This window comes from Myodes glareolus, chromosome 13 (assembly GCF_982192425.1).
Source record: "Myodes glareolus chromosome 13, mMyoGla1.1, whole genome shotgun sequence".
In the NCBI taxonomy this organism is placed as follows: Eukaryota; Metazoa; Chordata; class Mammalia; order Rodentia; family Cricetidae; genus Myodes; species Myodes glareolus.
In genome coordinates, this window is record NC_142038.1 from 26,118,513 (window position 1) to 26,134,802 (window position 16,290).

At 44.2% G+C, this 16,290-nt stretch overlaps 1 long non-coding RNA gene across 2 annotated transcripts; it reads right to left on the reverse strand.

Moving 5' to 3' along the window:
• Positions 1-4,105: 4,105 nt before the first annotated feature.
• LOC125390542 (uncharacterized) lies at positions 4,106-11,942 on the reverse strand. 2 transcript variants are annotated; one of them, XR_015005331.2, is made up of 3 exons: positions 11,557-11,894; positions 6,676-6,835; positions 4,106-5,779 (listed from the first exon to the last, which is right to left on the reverse strand). It is a non-coding gene; the product is annotated as an uncharacterized LOC125390542 (long non-coding RNA). The 2 variants fall into 2 exon arrangements; XR_007228774.3 differs by lacking the exons at positions 4,106-5,779; positions 6,676-6,835 and adding an exon at positions 8,263-8,627 and having other exon boundaries at positions 11,557-11,942.
• Positions 11,943-16,290: the final 4,348 nt, after the last annotated feature.

A 16,290-nucleotide genomic window follows, 5' to 3' on the forward strand; every position in this document is an offset into this window, starting at 1 on the left:
TCCCAGCAGAGAAAGGAGGTGTGGTGAGTCAAACAATTATCAGGCAGCATATTTCATAGTTTCATGGTATTTCTCTGGTTGACTCAGCTCAATCTTAACTCTCCACCCCCCATTTTCCCTATTCTGCTTTCAACTACTAACAATAGTTGGATTCAACACCTCTCCAGTGCTTGCCTGTGTCACAAACTATGCTACCTGTATCTATCTATGAATTGTCTCTTTTAAAATTTAGAACAAGCCCATGAGGTATCTTCTATTATCCTTGGTTTCTAACTGAGAACATAAAAAAAAACTCACCCATGCTCCTAGAGTTACAAGTGCTGAATCTGGGATCCTAGACAGTGTACATGTTCTTTGAATAAACTGAGTATCTTTGGAGATGATCATTGAACTATAAACTCGGGCATTTATTAGAAAGGCTGTACAATAATAGTATCTCTACTTAGCGACAACTGACTTGCTGTTTTAATGTCAGGTTCAATCTCTGTAACAGCCCACCCTGCTAGCAACAAAGAGACCATGACACCTATAAAATGCCACATTTCTAATGGATGGTGCATGTCTCCCAGTACCAGCGAGAAACGGGTTTTATAAACAATGTAATTCTTCACCATCTTTCCTCCTTCCACCATGCCCAACATAGGAAGGGGACCCCAAGTCATTAGGCAGTAAGCATATCAGTATTTATAATGAATCTCAAATGACATGTCCAGCAAGCCTGTGTGCCTTGACTGGCAATAGCAGGACATCACTCAGGCATTTCCTTGACACCAGCAACCGAAAAAAGTCAGAGAAATCAAGCCATTTTCCAAGGCAGGCAGTGCAACAAATACCAGACAGCTGAGAATACCTCTAAATACTACTCCTCTAGCAGCTCCGGAACAGGTCCAGTGACACTGTCTTCCATGGTCTTTCCCTAAGACTTCCCTCATGGATCCTGGTCCTCAGAGCACACAAACAAGTGTTGGAGGGAAGCTGCTAGTTAGTTCCCAGCTGTTGAGCCCCAAAATAATCACACAGAAACCATATTATTTAAATCACTGCTTGGCCCATTAGCTCTAGCTTCTTATTGGCTGACTCTTACATATTAATTTAACCCATCTCCACATGGCAATGGCTTACCAGCAAAGTTTTGGCATGCCTGACTCTGGCAACAGCTCCATGGCATCTCCCCATCTCCACCTCCCTCCTCCCATGCTATAGGCCAAGCCAGTTCTTTATTCATTAACCAGTAAACGCGACACATAGACATAAGGACCTCCCGCACCAAACAAGGGTCACCCTCCAGCTCAAAATCTGTATCTTTCACATTGTCAGCAAGCTTTCCCATCCCCCAGTGGCCTGTTGGTAAACACATCCCTCTCAGTACCACCCAAATACCAGAGCTCAGAGAACCCAGAGCCCTCGTGTGGATGAAACAACTTGGCTAAAGTCACCCAATTAACAAGGAAACTCAAGCGTGGCATCTCCATATGGTATTTGAGGAGGGACTCACTGAGCGCAGAGTCCACTGTGGACACCTTAGGAAGGTCACGGTGTACTCTAAATGCTTAGCTGAAACTTAGTCTTTGCTCCTTCTCTCTTCTCTACGGGAAATATGATCTGGTTAGAGGTGAAGCAGCTGTGTCTCAAGAGCTCAAGCTTGAGCTGGTTTATTCCCCCAAGCACAAGATGGGAGCAGGCCAAGAGAACCAACTAGGATACTTCCTAGTAAGGGTAAGGGTAGACTTAGGGAGTCACGTTGTGTCTCCTGGGTCACTGCAACAGTTGCTTAAATGAACACAGGTCGCCAGGGCAGAAAGAACTTTCGGCATGGGTGATGATGAAAATGGCAGGAAGATAAATGAGAACACTAGAAACACTATTTATTGAAACCTTCTATATGTCAAGGACTGTGACCACTATTTGACTTGCATTAGCTCCGTTATTATAGCCTAAAGTTATAGGTACAACATTTGCACACGTGTACAAATTGAGACAAAATGAATAACTAGGTGGTACTCAGTATACAGCTCAAACACAGTAGAGTTCAAAACTTGAGCTGAGAGCTGATTTTAGGGATCTTCATCTAAATTAGTGGGGACATCTCTAGTTTTCTTGTCACTATGTTGATTGCCTGAGTAGAGCAACTTAAAGAAGAAAGGGTTTATTTTGGCTCGCAGCCTGAGGGATAGCATCCATCGTGGCAAGAACTACGTGGCACAGAGTAACTTGTAACACAGTATCCGCAGTTAGGAAGCAAAGAGAGAAATGCTGGTGCCCAGACTGCTTTCTCTTTTTATACAGTTTAAGACCCCTAGCCCACAGAATGGCACTGCCAGAATTTAGAGTGGATCTCCAGACTTCAATTAACCTAGTCTAGAAACTCTCACAAACACACCTGGACCACCAGCTTTCCTTTCTGTCCTTTTACACTGGGCAATACTAGAACCAACAAGGCCTCTACATGGAGGCTCGGAGGCAGCCAGAGCCTGTGCTGAGGTGTTCTGTTGGCACCACTGGCAGATCCAGTTACCTTGCCAGCCTCTCACCATGAGTCTGCTGTCTTCCCAGCCAGAAGACCTGATGGGTAGTTTCCAGGAACTTTCTGAGGAAATGTCACTTTACCCTCCAGCCAAAGAGATGCCCTGTGAAACGAATGTTGCCTGGGGATATATGCCTGAAGCCAAGTCTCGGATAAATAAGGCTTTAGTTCTCTCTCCCCAAGGAAAGACCTAACACTGTACATACATAGTTACGAGCTCCAAGGATAGTGTTTGCTAACCCGTGTGCTATTCCACTTCATCTATGCCTAGATCTACAGTGACACACAGAAAATTTTGGAATTAATGCCTGGTATAGGCATCTCTAACCAGGACCAATGATGCCCAGAATAGGTATCTCTAACCAGACGAAACAGGACCAATGATGAGGTGGATAGAAAGGCATCACTGTGGGAGGAGGGAAACCAAGTTCTACCTGTGTCTCTGCAGGTAACTAACCACGGCACAAGTCCAGTGACAACTCTTTCCCTGTCCGGGCTTCAGTTTACATAACACACACACACACACACACACACACACACACACACACACATTGTTTACCAATATCTTTGCAACTTTAGTGTTCCCTGACCTTCTAATAATTTAAGGGGACCCGATGGTTAGTTTTTTGTCAACTTGACACAAGCTAAAGCCATCCGAGAAGAGGAAATCTAGACTGAGAAAATGCCTCAAGCAAACTGACTTGTAGGCATGTCTGTGGGTCATTGTCTTCATTAATGACTGCTGTGTAAGAGTCTGGCCCATTGTGGGCAATGCCACCCTTGGGCACGTGGTTCTGGTAGTTAAGAAAACAAGCTGAAAAAGCCATGAAGAAAGAGCCCTTAAATAGCATTCCTCCGTGGTCTCTGCTTAAGTTCCTGCTTCCTGGTTCCTGCCCTGCTTAGTTCCCGTCCTGATTTCCCTCAGTGATTGGCTGTGTTTGGGATTGATAAAACATGTAAATTTTTTTTTTCACAGTCACAGAGAGTAAATAAAGTCAGACATCTAGAAAGGGGAAACCTCAATTGAAAAAAAAAATAACCTGTTTCTTTCAGACTGGCCCGTACACAAGCTTGGGGCATTTTCCTGATTGATATGGGAGGGCTCAGCCCACTGTGGGTAGTGCCAACCCTGGGCATTTGGGCCTGGTTGTATAAAAAAGCAAGCCAAGCAAGCCATGGAGAGTGAGCCAGTGAACAGGACTCCACAAAGGCCTCTGCTTCCGTTCCTGCCTCCAGCTTCCAGCCCTAACTTCCTGTTCTGACTTACTTCATATTGGACTATAAAATGTAAATTGGAAAAAAAAAACCCAACCATTTCCTACCCCAAGTGGCTTTGGTCATGATGCTTATCACAGCAATAGAAACCAAAGTAGAACATGGGGTGTCTTTGGTCACCCAAAGGCCTCACTATAATGAGAATACTACCACCTACCCCTTGGGCAGTGGTTCTTTTACTGTGTTCCTTCACCTCTGCCTGGGCTGAGTCTCCAAACAAAGCTGCAAGATCAATTAGAGAGCACATAAAATGAGCTATTTAATTTATGTTTCTCAGAGGGATATAAAACATTTGGCTCACAAGCTTTTAGGACGGGTCAGAGAACATAAAACTATATTTAATAAGTACAATGTACTAAAAATATCCTTTAGTGAGACGGACCGATGAAATTAAAGGGCACCAGCTTCAGGATGGGAAGCCAGATGCTGGACCCTCTCAGTCCCAGCCTCAATCATGCAGACTTAATCAGGCAACTGCTTTATCATTTGTACAATGGTGGCCCTGAGTCAAACCAGCTGATTTTCCAGAAACATCTTATGTGGAGTAAGTCTTCAGAAAGCTGCATGGAGATTTCCCATAAACTTAGGTGAGATTTTTGTTTGTTTGTTTTCATTCTGTTTGGTTGGCTTCTTATCTGTCACTGCTAGGATTGGCACAGCACACACTACTAGTAAGACAGAAGGCGTTTCTCATCAGGCAGGCCCAGGGATGGTGTCTCAGCAAGTTGGGTCCCCATTTTATCGGGAGGTAAAGAGGTCAAGCTTTCTAATCACAAATGGAATTTTCTTTCAATGCTTACTGAAACAAATGTGTGCAACAATGCTCTAAAAGTATCCAGTGCATTGATGTGAAAGAGTGTGCATGGGATACTGGTCCCTGTTCAATATTTTATCTACTATCATTTATTCTTATACATTTTCATACATGTACACAGTATCTCGGCCATAAGGACTTCACTCCCTCCTTCAACTTCTCCCCTATCCCCGACACATCTCTCTCACGAGTTCGTGTTCTTCTTGTTTTTTTATGACCCATAAGTCCAACTAGAGCTGCTCGTGTGACATGGGTGTGGGACTACCCACCACGACAATAGCCAAATGCCCAAATAAAAGTGACTATCTGTTCCTCAAAATCATCAACTGCCAATGTCTTCTCAGCAGGGAAAAGGAGTCAGGAAATCTAACCCTATCCACGTTGAATTTTTAACAGGCTTAACCTTTTGACAGATCTTGTGTAGTTGGTGACAACAGTCAGTCGCTGTGGGTTCATGCATGCAACAGTCACGCCATGTCCAGAGGACAGCGTTCCACAGCGCTCCTCCCCATGTTCCAGTTCTTGCATTCTTTCCACCTTCTCTTCTGCAATGCTCCCTGCACCTTGGGGTGGAGGGGGGGGTTGGGCTGAGCTCTCAGAGTCACTTATTCTCAGCACCTTGCTCATCCTTATCTTTAAAAAGCGTCTTTAAAGGGAGGGGTAAGACAACGAGATGCTAAATTTTGTGCCTAAAAACTATCTGGCACTCATAGGAAAGGGTCACTAATTTCCAGGTAAGTTATGCAGATAAAGGGCTTGGGTAATCATCATTTTATTATCTATGAGTTTCTTGGACATGACTACAAACAGATACTGTGTTGGACCCTTGTTCATACTGATGAGACAGACAGATAGACAAACCTCCTCACTTTGTAGTTTGATTTCGAGCGAAAAGAGGAAGAGAAGGAAAGATGAGTGTTTGGGGAAGCAAATGTAGAGTAAAAAATTATGAAGGGTACTAGAAGGAAGGGAGAAATGTTTAATGATAAAGTAACAAGGACACTGCCTTCCTCATGACCAACAAAAAAAGATCTTTCCAAGGAAATTCCAATTTGAATGATGAAGTCATTCAGAGAAGTCAACATGGTGTCATTGGGAGCAAAGATGAAAACACATTTCCTGGAGTAAGCTGGAGAATGTGGGTTGACCTTACATCATGAGTGGTTCTAGAAATGGAGAAAAGGGTATTCGGTCATTTCTTAATATGTAAGCAATCTGAGTCAGACCTCTAGCAGGAACATTGAACTAAGCAGTGTTTACAGCAATGAGCAAACTGAAAGGTTCTGACTTTTCTAGAGGACCCCAGATGCAGAATTCCCTGTGTGATTCAGTATAGCCAGTCCCTGGAGAAAAGGAATGAGGCCATTTCAGAAAGGAACAGCGCTGTGGCAAAGTGCAATTCAGCAAGGATCATTAAACCTAGGGTCCAGTCAGAAATCATGTGATTCTGTCAAAGCAATATGACCTGGGGATTAATGTTGATTCCTAATGAAGTCAATCATAATCCTCGCCAGATGACCCGGCAATTCTATTACTAGGCTTTTACCCAAGGGAAATGAAAACAGTTGTCAAAACAAAGATTTGTACATGAATGTTCAGAGGACTTTATCCAAGCAGTCAAAAGCTGGAACTAACCCAGACAGATGTCTATCAACAAGAGAATGGGTAAACAAAACGTGCTATGCGCACCGAAAGGCTTCTCAGCAGCTCGAAGGATTGAACCACTGATACATCCAAGTCACGGGGGACTCTGAAAACCACCCCACTGGGCAAATCCGCCAGCAGCCCAGCATCCATGACGGCCCTACCCACAAAGTATTCTAAAAGCAGCCAGACTAACCTATAATAGCAGAGCTCAGATCAGCTGTTGCCTTCAGCTGCCTCGGAAGAGGAATTGGCCACTGAGTGCTTAGAGGGATTTCCAGGGGGAGCAGGCATTGCTCCATCTCTGACTGGGATGGTGATCTTCCAAGTGCATACTTTGGTCAAAATCCATCAAATTGTATAATAAAAGCAGAGTATGCTTGGGCTGGGGAGATGGCTCAGTCAGTAGAGCACTTACCATGTATGCATGAGGACCTGAGTTTGGATTCCTAACACTCCAGTGTAAAAAACTGATTGTCACAGCATGTGCCTTTAATCCCAGCTCTCGGGGAGGGCCTGGTGGCTTGTTGGGCAGGTTGTTTAGCAAAACCTGTAAGCTGGAAAATAAGTGACCCTGTCTGAAGAAAAGTGAGACAAAGCACAATTGATGAAGATTCCCAAGATGCAGGTGATCTCTGACCTCTAAATGTGGATGCACAGACACACACACACACACACACACACACACACACACACACACACACACACACACACAATCAGTGCCCTTTATTGCTTATAATCTGCGTTTCAATAGTTGATTTTAAAAACTCTTTAGAGAAAAACTACTGTGTTAAACAGGAAAATACACTACTTTAGAGGGGTAAAGTAAATCGTGCTTTAAAATTTGAATCCAATTTCCACACCAGAGAGCAGATGTTCTAAACAGCAGGTGTATTTTTTAAAGCCAGCTGCTCCGCACATGTTCTGGAGAGCGGTCCTCCAGGAGGAAGCAGCAGTAGGGAGGAACTGAGCTCCCAATACAAAAATAATAAAACAGCTCCAAGGAGCCAACAGTGTAACTGGGAGCTGAGGAGAGAGTTCAGGGAGAGGCCTGACTTGACGGGCTATGAGACAAGCTAGGGTGGTGTTTCTCGAGCAACCCACAAAGGCCACGGTGCTTTTCGTTGCTGTATGTGTGTATTGTTTCAAATCACACCAGCTAAAGAATGCCACGTTGGAATGGAAGGTCAACATTTCCTTAACACAGATGCTGATCTCATTGAAGACCATTGACAAGTATGCACAGGTCCGCACTGGTGGGTACAGCCTATTTTCAGTGGCATTTCGCTGAGGGACCCCAAAATCTTTGGGTGGCCTTCCGAAAGAGATTAGCGTCCTGTGAGAATAGACAGAGGCAGGAGGGAAAGACAGCTAGGCCATGAATATGAATGTGGCCCCGCTTGTACACAGTGCACAGCGGAATCTGAAATTTCTATGCTTAGAAAGACTAGCGTAGGCGCCTGACGCAACTTGCAGGAAGATTCCTTGGAAGCACGCGTGATGTGAGGAGTAGTAAGGGGACGCAGCCCTGAAGCCCGATGAGGAAGGTGGTGCAATGACCAGGACAGGAGAAAACTGGGATTCAAAGCTGTGAATCTGGAAAAGAGCATGGAATGCAGAAGATGGGAAAAGATAGACTGGATGGCGGATGGCGGTAGAGCCGGGGGTCAGAGCTGAGCTTTTGACGGCAAAGAGGCAGGCATGCTAAGGAGCCAGGAGGAGAGGAAACGGAGGGGTGTGGGTCTGTGGCCTGCTAGGCCCTGGGAAATAGGAAATAGGCTATTGAGTGTGCCAGTACACTAGCTTTGCTGCCTTGGCCTCCTGCCTAGCAATCCCTGACCCATTGCCACCCACTCTGTCACTCACAGTGGGTAACACAGGGAGACAAAGAGAGGAGTTACCTTTGTATGCCTTTTCCCTTGCCAGGCACGCCGGCTTCCTCCCACCCATATTCCGCTTGTGACTCGTTCACGTTCTTAGGGCCACCCAGGATTCAACCCAGGCCAAAAGAATCAGCTCTCCTTTAATTGCACAAGCACACACGTATTGGAGCATCAGTCATACGGGAAGCAGGTGCCCATAAGCCAATCTGCCCCCACCGCGAGGCCAGATTGCTGAACGAATCAAAGCCAATTTCTTAGGCAAGTCTTTGTGCTCGGAAAGCAACACAAACAAATGGAGAGCGAGCACAAGGAAGGAGTGACAGGGACAGGTGGGGAATCCGTGGGAGGGCTCAACAGGTGTGTGGAGGTGAACAACGGAAAATGGGGGTCACACAGCGTTTGCTTTCCTCGGCCCTGTCACCCTTGTAGGCTGACCATTATTTGAAAAAACCTTGAACTTCGTCAACCCTCAATGCGTTAGAGGTGCCTGTTAGAAAGAAAAACAATGGGCAGCCAATCAGCGTAGGAATTATTCTCTGGATTTAGGCAGCCTTGCCAAAACAGCCTCACCCTTAATAGCCAGAAGAAATGGACCAAGCCTGGAACTGAACAATTAACTGGGGAGTCATCATTACTGTTGGAAATACAATAACAATTCAAGAGTCTGGTTAAAAAAAAAAAAGAAGAAGAAGAAGAAGAAGAAGAAGAGATTTTAATATGCTATTCTGCAGAAAGGGACGGCAGCACGGAGAAATGGAGAAAAGTGGCTGGCACACTGACTCAGCACAAGTCAAGGATTTTCAAAGTCCCCTGATGGCTAGAAATGCCAGTCCTGTCTTCTCATAGGCTAGGACTTGTGCTACCTTCCCAAGTCCCCAGTCCTACTGGTTTAAGACACAAAGGGTTATGTAATGGATACTCTGAGGCTTGAGGCTGCCCTCCCTCCTTCCTGATTGTGGGCTCAGTCACAAGGATGCTACCTGTAGCTTCCAGACCTTGGAGCTCTGAGAGAAGCCAGCACCAGTCACCGCCAGAGGGGGATGGGGGAGGCTGGCACTTTCTGTTTATCTGTAACTCTGAAGAACTGAAGAGTGCTTCATGCTGAAACTGAACCATAACAATTTGTTTCCCACAGTTTCTCCCTCTTTCTCTTTTATTCTTATGGTTCTAGTTTCACTTTTGTTTTAATTACTTAATTTTTCTAAAATGTGTTGGCACGGGTGGCTAATCCTTGAAAGGCCCCGAAAAACTGTTGATCCAAGAGATCCAAGAGCGTGTTCTTGGGAATAAAAGCGCAACATCTTTCATCAAGCATGACTCAAACATTTTCTTTCTGTTAGCTTCATGGTAAATGCAATCTCCTTCTCCCAAATTATGCAGCTGAGGGATCCAGCTGGCCAGGCATTCCTTTAAGGCAGTGGTTCTCAACCTTCCTAACATTGGAACTCTCTAATACAGTTTCCCCTGCTGCAGTGACTTCCACCCCCTTCCCCAACTGCCAGGTTCTCCAGCAGATTGGGCTGAGGCAGAGCCAAGGAGAAACATACACTGAGCCGGAGTCTGTCGAAGCAAGATCTCACTTTATTGCATCAGGGCAGGAACTTATATAGGGCTGATGCAGTGGGCTGGAGTCTTGGGATGGGGTGAGGTAGAGTAAGGAATAAGGATCAATAATATCCTGCCATATCAGCAATGGCTGGGCAGAGGAGAGTCTAGGTCGGACTGTTCTGAGTCACTCCTCTCCAAACTCAAGTTAGGCTTAGGAAGTTACACTGGGCCTCACCAAGCTCAAGTTAGATTCAGGAAGTTACACTGGGCATCAACAAACTCAAGGTAGGCTTAGGAAGTTATGCTGGGCCTCATCAAACTCAGGTTAGGCTTAGAAAGTTACACTGGGCCTCACCAAACTCAAGTTAGGTTCAGGAAGTTACACTAGGCATCACCAAACTCAAGATAGGCTTAGAAAATTACACTGGGCCTCATGAGGCCAAATGCCCAACCATTAAAATTATCTTCATTACTACTTCATAACTATAATTTTGCTACTGTCAGGAACTGTAGTATACATATCTGATATGCAGGATATCTGATATGCAACCCCTGTCATTTGACACCCCAAAAGTGTTGTGATCCACAAGTTTAGAACTACTGCTTTAAGAGCATCGCTGACACCACTGATAGACCCTGAAAGTTAGAACAATTTGAGTTAATCGCTACATCTTTATTTACTGCTGCTGGTAGCCAATTTTAATCCTGTAGCTGTTTGGTATTTAGTCTTCCATTTGTTTAGAACTCTTCTGAGTCTTCCTATAGACTCAGCATAGACACCAAAAGATCCAAGTATTGGCTTCTTAGTTTAGTTTCACTAAGAGAGGAAAATGTTGGGCGGTGGTGGCCCATGCCCTTAAACGCAGCCCTGGGGAGGCAGAGACAGGCAGATCTCTCTGAGTTCAAGGCCAGCCTGGTCTAAAAAGTGAGTTCCAGGAAAGCCAAGGCAACAAAGAAACCCTGTCTCAAAAAAATCAGAAAGAAGGAAAGAAAGAAAGAAAGAAAGAAAGAAAGAAAGAAAGAAAGAAAGAAAGAAAGAAAGAAAGGAAGGAAGGAAGGAAGGAAGGAAGGAAGGAAGGAAGGAAGGAAGGAGAGAAAGAAAAAACAAGGGGGGGGAGAATGAAGGCTAGGAACTAGGAGGAAGGGTATGGCCAATTGAACCAGCACACAGATCCCATACAAGTGGATAGACAGGTTGAGTAGTTTCTGTTGTTCACAACACCACCATAAGTCAGCCTAGGAGACATTGAGTGCAGAGTAATTGTTATCTGTCCTTTTGTTATTTGAAATATTCAGGGCATAGGCATAGGTTCCAAGAACCCCAACTGAGCACGGGAATCCATTTCCCTGCCATGTGATACATGAGGAATAATTTCCTATGGAGAAAAAAAGGAAGCACAGGAGAGACAGACTCTGGGAAGTCTTAATCTCCAAATAGCTTCGTTCTGAAACGAGGCTAGCACACAATTACCCTCGTGGGGTCTCTGTCCTGTGCTAGGGGAAAGGATATTACTTGAGCCTGGGCATGGATGTTCTGCTCTGCAAGCCTGACAATCACTCTTGTCTAGTGTTCCTGCACTGTAAATTTGATGCTTTTTACCCAAGCATTTAATTCTTTATGTCAAGCTTTGATTTTTTTCTATCCGAAACCCCATTCAGATAATAGTAATCTTCCCTACATACATTAGACTCCAGAAGTTGAACTAACCAGGGACTCCCAAAATGGGGAATTTTAAAGTTGGATTAGTTCAATAGGTTTTCTGTCTGAATTCCAGACTAGAAAAATTCTTTCTATTAAGAGGCTTTCCCCCGCACAAGAACACCAGCATCATAAGCAGCATATTTAGTAAAAGTAAAAAGAACATCACCTCCACCAACTTTGTGTTCCTTGTGCAGACATCATCAGGTTGTCTTTAGAAGGAACTGAAAGGCTCCTTGGATGACCCAAATGCTTCTCTTTGATCTCCCTCTTGGGTGTTGGAGCCTCCTTAATTGACTTCTTGACTCAGGAGTAGTAAATTCACTTCTTTCAGCAATCCATACAGTTGTGGGGTTGGCAGTATTTATGAAGACACTCCCCTAATGGATGGGACCTTGTCCTCTCTCCAGGCTTTTATCAGCACCAGGTCAGCAGGTTGAAACTTATACACTGCAAACTCTCTTGGACAAGAAGTCCCTGGGTTCTAAAGGAGGATAATATAGAATAATTCATCAGTAGACAGCTTTTCAAAAAATTAACCTTGTGTTTCCATGGTCACAGATCGGAGGCACAATTTTAAAAAGGGTGTGTCTTTTTTCCATCATCTTTATGCTTCATAAAAATACACATTCATCTAGTAAAAAATAAGCATACTTTAAAAAATTTTAAGCACATACATTTTTCAATGTCACAAAGTCTATTTTCGTGTATAAAGTCTATTTGTAGTATAAAAAGTATAAAAGGGTCTTTAGTTTACCAAGGACTTAACATTGAACTAACTTGTTGTTCTTGCAATTAACCAAGTTTTTTTTCCAGTCTAAAGGGGGCTTAAGATGCATGCTGTCTTTTTAAGATTTTTAAAGAATTGTTACAATCAAAACAAAACCTATAAATACAGAGTTCCAGAGCTACCCAGATCAACCAACCGGTCTTTGATGATATTAGGCGTCGCCTCTCAATAGGACCGCAGTGTTGATCAACACTCTTTGCCTAAAGTGTTGGCTTTCATTAGTGAACAATCAGAAATTATCAACAGTTAAGCCTTCCAAGTCTTATGAAGAAGTCTTAGTAAAATGAATAAAAATGAGCAAATTCTATTTCTCCTGATAATAAATGAAGCTATATATCTTCCCCACTTACACAAGCTCCACTATCACTTAGCTAAGAGTGTGAAAAGCAAGAGAGTATTTTGCAAAACTCCACAGTAACTGTGGTGTAAGTTATAAGACTAAACTCATAGTCAATTGTAGCCTTTCTGTGATGATTTAAAAAAAAAAATCAAGAAAGAGCACCACCTACTGAATAAATTCAACAAAGTGTTTATAGATTTGTCATCAAACTAAGTAATCATGCTTTCTTCTAAGATGAACATTGGCTAGAGTCCACCCTCTAAGGGGACAGATGACTTACCAAAGAGATGCCATCTTCCTCTGGGTCTCATCTTTTCTTGGAGGACAAAGTCCAAACTGTTGGTGACCTTTTGACTCTCTTGTCCTCATTGGTGTAAGTATTGGTTGTTGAACACACAGAAAAGCAGATTTATCAATCTGATAATGAAACCTTTGTGTAACATTTAGATAAAAAGGTGTTTTTAAAAGAAAAAATAAGGTCAGTTTAAATAAATTAATTTTTATGACTCAATTTCCCCAAGTTACTAAAGTCTAACAAAGTCAAGAAAAGCTCTAGTTAGACACATTCTTTGTCTTTTTAAGCCAGTTATTTCCAGTGTTACCATGAGAAGATCACAATAAGCTCAGGAATGGTGTTCATTAGACACATCATCCTGAAGTCTCGTTTTCCATAAATCTCGTGTCAGAACTCCTGTGGCTTGACTTTGAAGCTTTCTGTGCTTTTTTCTCCCCTTTCCTTCTTATTTGTAGGACAAAAATCTTAGTTTATCACACAAAACCAAGCGTGGCCCTGCAAGGCCCTCCATATAGGTGATGGCTAACTCAGTCTTCTTCCTGATGGTCGCCTTCTTCCTTTGCATGTCCAAGGCTACTTTTTTTTGTACCATCTCAAGCAGGGAATTCTCCAGCAGCTAATCGTTAGACAGAGGTGCCAATGTCTTCACATTCCTATTTACATGGATGGGACAGGATCGAGTGAGGAGGTCCCTGTGGGAGCCATCATCCTTGCCCACTCCCTCCATTCCTGCCGAATTACGCAGTGCCTCTGAGTCCTTCTGATCACTCTCCAACAGCCTGTTGGGTGAAGCGAGGAAGAGATGTTCTCACTCTGAGGCTGCTTCTGTCTTCTTCAAGGACACAAAGAAAGTCCCAAAGGAGCTAAGTTCCGCATCCCTGGCCACCTTGGTGCCACTAGGTCAAAGTGAGGAAGAACTTGCACTAAATCCTGCAGAGCTGGGCAGTTGCTGGAAAACGTTATCCTCAGACTTCCTCTTCTCTTGTCCCGTGGACGGCTGAGTGGGTAAGTATGCCAGGGACCCCCTACCCAGCCCCTACTAGAATAAGTAGGCTGAGAAGCATGAAGTCCTAGTGTAAAGGAATACAAAGGTGTATGGAAATATGTGCTTCCTAAAGGGTAGTAATCTCAGAGAAATGGACACTTAGCCATACCTTTATTTAGAGCCTTTCAAATAAGAACAAAAAAAAAAAGAAAGCAATCTCTTGTCTCTCCCAAGCCCTGGGTCATCTGTTTATAATTTGTCCTCTCTCTTCTCATGCCTGAATCTGTTCAGGAATGTCCCATTCCAGACTTTCTGGGATGGAGTATGTGTCACAGTGGCAGCCATTGTAATGCCTCACATACTAGGTGAGACATCTCTTAAATGAGTCAGGCAGGAGTGCCCCTGAGCCGTTAATGCTGCTTCATGCTGCTCCATCATGGGATAGGAGGCTCGGGCGGTGAAACAGTGTGACTCAAGAAACTCGAAGGTGATGCAGTTCAATGCCCAGTTTGGTGAAAGATAAAAGCAGAGATGTAGAATACCAATACCAATGATCTGGAGTGCATCACTTTCTCACTTACGGTCTTTTCAGAGACATCTCTCAGTTGATTCTTAAATATCCTCATTGGGAAAGTTAAGACCAATCAAACTGGGAGACTGGACATGCCTAAGGTCCTGAGCAGTCTAATATGAGGCAAGCAGGCCCATGACTGTGTGAGATCATGCATACTTTAGCACTGTACAGTGTCTGTCTGATCTATCCCTCCTTTTGAAGTAGACACTCCAGCCAACCCACAGTGTATATCTGTCAGACTACTGGGGCTTTTCCTAAAAGAATAAATGATGTGGGATTCCTCTCTGTATGCTGTGAATACCATTGGCTTAAAAAAAAAACTGGTTTGACATGATAGGGTAGATGGGGGGGGGGGACTAAACTGAATGTTGGGAGAAAGGAAACGGAGTCAAGAGAAGCATGGATCAGCCCCTGAGAGAGACACTCCAAAACTTCGCTGGTAGTGATGCACAAATTAATGGAGATGGATTAAACTAAGATGTAAGAGTTAGCCAATAAGAAGCTAGAGCTAATGGGCCAAACAGTGATCTAAATAATATAGTTTCTATGTGGTTATTTCAGGTCTGAGCTGCCGGGTGGCCAGGAAACGAACAAGCAGCCTCTCACAACAGCCAAACTTTAGCCACTCAAGTCTAAGTACGGCCCAGAGAAATCAATAGCCAGAATTTGAAGGTTGAGAAGGCCTGAGTTGTGTTCTCTCTCTCCAGTCAGTAATCTTTACCACCTGGAGCTTGCTAGCCCTCAGACTTTCAAGGGCTAGTTGTAAAATAGGGACTGTGATACCTATTTGTAGATTTTCAGATGAAAAGTAAATAAAATAAGGCCTGGAAGACAGCTAAGTCCTAGCTTTGGAGTCAATAGACTAGTGTTCAAGTCTCAAGTGCCATTTGCAGCTACTTGACCTTGAGTAAGTCACATGACCACCCTATGTTTTAGACTCAGTGTAAGATGCAGATACAATTCACACCTGCTCTATAGGGCTCTATAGGGTGTGGGAATACATGCGACATAGCTCGGCGAAATGCTTGGCATGAAATAAGCGCTTGATACTGAGTGAAGCCCTGAAATGATTCCCATTGGCGTGGCAAGGATGTACAATGAAGACAGCCTAGCTCTAGTACCCAGGCTCTTCGGAATTAGGAAATACTGGCTCCCACACATGCCAAGCACCATGAACCAACAACCGGGTGAGTGGCATTCTTGAAATAGCTAGGCGATTATTCCCAAAGCCCCTTCTAGTTTTCAAGCATCCACGCCACTCACCCACCTTCTTGGCTATAACCCAAAGATCTTCAGATGAAGGAGCATGGGGGCGGGAATGTGACTTTCCATATAAGAGAAATCAACACAATCACGTGCGCGCGCCCCCACACACATACAGACACACACACACAAAGCCTGGAGGTAACTCTGGCCCTGCTCTAAAGCAAGGTGGTTTCATCTTCAGAGCTCAGAGCGGAGGAGTGCCAGGACAGGAAGAGACTAACTAAGAAGGAACACTAAGACACAGACTGATGAAGCAACTTGCCCAAAGGCTGCTTAGCCAGATAGTGCCGGAACCAGATCTGGAGCCCCAGTGTCCCTACTTCCAACCCCAGGCTCCTGGCTACGCCCCCTTTAATTAGATTAATTAACTAATTAACTAATTCTTTTCAAAACCATTAGGCCCGGAAGTGTCTTCACTAAGCTGTCAGTGTCCCCAAGGGCCCTCTCTCAGTTCCTCTTGAGGACAAGTCATTCAGGGAGAATAACCTACTCCGTGTGTTGAAGCATCATCGGAGGGCACTCTTTCCGAGCAGAACCGTCAACAGCAGCAGAATGGAAATGCCGATCCAGCAGCACATCCCCTGGGCCCCACCTCCTGCCAACCCTGATCTCTCTTGGTATTTGGATGTTGGAAGCGTCAGGCTGAGGAGTCC